Raw genomic sequence first — 3885 nt, 5'->3', positions numbered from 1 at the left:
GGCGCCACCTCTCTGGGGACATCTCAGGCCCTCCAAGGTTTGGAGGCCTATCTCCCCCTACCACCACTTCCCCTGCCAGTGGCGGACCCCCTCAGACATCGGTGTGTTGGTGGTTCTTTGTGTCCGGGGATGGGCGTCCAGGTACACACCGGCTCACTCCTTGGCGGCCGCTTATCGGGGCCTGGAGCCTGGGGCTCGCTCGGGCCACTTCGGAGGTGGGGTGCCCCCGGCCTCTCGGCCTGGGGCTCGATCACTCAGGCGCAGCTGGCTGCCGGCGGAGCTCACAGGCGCGTCACTGCAACTCCCCCTGGCTTCTGCTCCGCGGCTGCTGAGTGAGCCCTCATCTGGGACTCTCCTCAGCTCTTTCCGGGACAGTGGCGCAGCTGCCCCTCTGTTGGTCTTCCTTGGTCTCTTGTGTTCTGGGGGCCTCTGGATGTCTGGAGTTTTGATCTCCTCCACACCTGCTTCACGCCCTGGAGGACGGGGCTGTGGCCCCCCCACACCCTCTAGCAGATTATTACATGAAGGAACCTTTTAAAAAACAAAAAACAAGCGCGTCCATGCTCACAGGTGTACACACGGGTGATCACACCCACAAACTACACCCTTTTTGGCTCCTACCTCAAAGCACACTGTGTTCTGTTGATCTTATGTGCTGCACAATAATGTTTAACATTTAGTATTTACTGTCATATTCCCATATATCATTGTGATGTTGTTTATTCTATTACTCTTGTTCTCTTCTGCTTGCTTTCTTTTTTCTTTCTCAGCAGGTGATCCAGGTGATTGATATATGCATTTTTTTTTCTCTGCCCGTTCTGTTGGTTTTTGTCTTTTGCCCTTCTCCCCCGTCCCTCTTCTCAGCTGTTTCTCTTTCCCTCTTTCTTTCTCCCCTTCTTTCCCCCAGTCAAGTCTGTCCCGTATTCAGTAAGTGAAAATAAAATAAACAATAAAAGGTGAATCAAATGGACCATTACGGCAAGGCTGGGATGGTCAGTTTGGTAAAGTAAATCCGTTGGGCATCTTTCTTTGCCTTTAGACAACAATTCTGATGGCAAAAGAGCCAAACGGGACAGGCCAAAAAATAAAAAAATAAAAAAAATAACAAGTACTCAGATGCAATGAAATAACACTCAGACTCTTCAGCAGTTTAACGTGCACGGGTGAAACCTCAGCAGAGATTCACAGGGTGAAATCTCAGCAGAGATTCACACCTCCTTGGTGCAGTCTGGCTTTATTTATACACATCATGAAGCATACAAAAAAGGAAATATCATCCTTATCTTGTCAAGAAAACAGGTGTGGTTTATCAAAAAACTTCGTGTTCTCTACAAGGTTGTTTCTTACTCTTGGGTGGCGGTTTCCTGCTCCTAACAGATAATGTGAAGGCAAACAGTGACAATGTGAAGGCAAAGACTGATAATGTGAAGGCAAACAGTTTCCGTTATAGAGTAGGGAGCCAGCAATTAAAATATGCAGCTGGTTGAGTACAAAACAGAAATATAAACACTCTTAGCTGATTATTATATGAATAATAAAACTTTTAAAAGCAAAGATACTCTGACTGTGTGTGTGTGTGTGTGTGTGTGTGTGTGTGTGTGTGTGTGTGTGTGTGTGTGTACACAATCAGGAGGGATGGGCATGATTTTAGTGTTTGAACAGTCATGAATTATCTTTAACAGCAGGTTGGATGTAATGTGTTAGAACTACCAGCAGGTGGGGATAAGAGACCTTTAAGGTGTTTGGTGCCACGCTCCACCTTCAGGTTTAAAACTAGTGTTAATGGAGTTTGAAGGTTGAGTTTGTTCCACGACTGCATTTCACTCACTGCCTCTGTTTGTATCTCTGTCACTGCAGGACCAACATGGAGCCAGAAGTCAGCGCTCTCAGGAGGCCGACAAACCTCACAGAAGAAAGGGAGAGAGAAAACACACCTGTGACGAGTGTGGGAAGGGTTTTACTGTGAGGGCTTCACTAAAACAGCATCAGGTCATCCACAGTGGAGTTAAAATGTACAGCTGTGATCAGTGTGGCAGAGCTTTTACTCAAAGTAGCCACTTACAGAGGCATCTAGGTACCCACTCTGGAATTAAGCCATACAGCTGTGACGAGTGTGGGAAGGGTTTTACTGTGAGGGCTTCACTAAAACAGCATCAGGTCATCCACACTGGAGAGAGACCGTTCAGCTGTGACTTGTGTGGACAGTCTTTTTCCTTCAAGGGTTCCCTAAAAACACACCAACTCATCCACAGTGGAGTTAAAGCGTACAGCTGTGATCAGTGTGGCAGAGCTTTTACTCGTAGTAGCCACTTACAGAGTCATCTAGTTACCCACTGTGGAATTAAGGCATACAGCTGTGACATCTGTGGAAAGTCTTTTTCCTCGAAGGGTTCCCTAAAACAACACCAACTCATCCACAGTGGAGTTAAGGCGTACAGCTGTCATCAGTGTGGCAGAGCTTTTACTCAAAGTAGCCACTTACAGAGGCATCTAGTTACCCACTCTGGAATTAAGCCATACAGCTGTGACGAGTGTGGGAAGGGTTTTACTGAGAAGGCTTCACTAAAACAGCATCAGGTCATCCACACTGGAGAGAGACCGTTCAGCTGTGACTTGTGTGGGAAGGGTTTTACTGTGAGGGCTAAACTAAAACAGCATCAGGTCATCCACACTGGAGAGAGACCGTTCAGCTGTGACTTGTGTGGACAGTCTTTTTCCTCGAAGGGTCACCTAAAAAAACACCAACTCGTCCACAGTGGAGTTAAAGCGTACAGCTGTGATCAGTGTGGCAGAGCTTTTACTCAAAGTAGCAGCTTACAGAGGCATCTAGTTACCCACTCTGGAATTAAGGCATACAGCTGTGATCAGTGTGGCAGAGCTTTTACTCAAAGTAGCTGCTTACAGAAGCATCTAGTTACCCACTCTGGAATTAAGGCATACAGCTGTGACATCTGTGGAAAAACTTTCAGCCAGAGAGGGTACCGAAATACACACCTACGCATTCACACCAGACATGATGTGTACTGCTGTGAACAGTGTGGCAAATACTTTACAACAGACGCACAGTTACAACAACACATGTTTACCCACACTGAGGAGAGACCTTATCGATGTGACCTGTGTGGGAAGACTTTTAAAGCTCCACGTCACCTGAGACGACACCAACAGATCCACACCAGAAAGAGACTCTACAAGTGCAGCTACTGTGAGGTATGTATTTATATTGTTATCTTGTCATTTTAGCCTGACTGTTTGGAACAACTCTGCTCATTAAACTGTGTTAGCATGTTAGCAATTCTACTGCATGGAAAAGCAGCTCTGAGTGATTATTCAGATTTTCCTTTCAGTTATGATTTTAGTATTACTGTAGTATTATGGTGGTAGTATTGTAGTTATTGCAGCCCAGTAAACTGAGTATGTTAACTGAAACAGTCAAATGTAGTTGGACGTCTGCAGAGATGCTCTTTATTTCAGGCGACGTTCAGGATACAAATGTTGAAGGACTGACTTACACTGTCTTTGTGTCTTTGTTTAGAAGCAGAGCGACACAGATGGATCCAGTTCTCAACCCTGTCATCACTGTGGTGGTGGGAAAGACTTTCATTGTGACCTCTGTGGAAAAACTTTCAGTCAGCAAAAGGCCCTAAAAGTACATCAACGTAGACACACTGGAGACAAACTGAAATACTGCAAAGAATGTGGGAGAAGCTTCACCACATCAAGTGAGTTAAAACGACATGAACTGATTCACAGTGGGGTTAAAAAGCACCTCTGTGATCAGTGTGGGTCATCCTTCACCACTGAAGGTCAGCTTAAAACACACAAAGGAGTCCACACAGGAGAGAAACCACACAAGTGCAGACACTGTGAGAGAAGCTTCTCACA

The 3885-nt window shown here is 46.0% G+C and overlaps 1 long non-coding RNA gene across 1 annotated transcript; it reads left to right on the top strand.

The window, feature by feature from the left end:
• Positions 1-3149: 3149 nt before the first annotated feature.
• LOC146577367 (uncharacterized) lies at positions 3150-3639 on the top strand. The gene is made up of 2 exons (XR_014889460.1): positions 3150-3210; positions 3536-3639. It is a non-coding gene; the product is annotated as an uncharacterized LOC146577367 (long non-coding RNA).
• The last annotated feature ends 246 nt before the right edge of the window (positions 3640-3885 follow it).

This window comes from Mchenga conophoros, linkage group LG3, assembly GCF_057382185.1.
Source record: "Mchenga conophoros isolate Kocher_MC1m ecotype Shallow Benthic linkage group LG3, M_conophoros_male_GT1.1, whole genome shotgun sequence".
Taxonomy (NCBI): Eukaryota; Metazoa; Chordata; class Actinopteri; order Cichliformes; family Cichlidae; genus Mchenga; species Mchenga conophoros.
The sequence above is the reverse complement of the archived record's forward strand: the minus strand, read 5'-3'. Positions and strand labels throughout refer to the sequence as shown.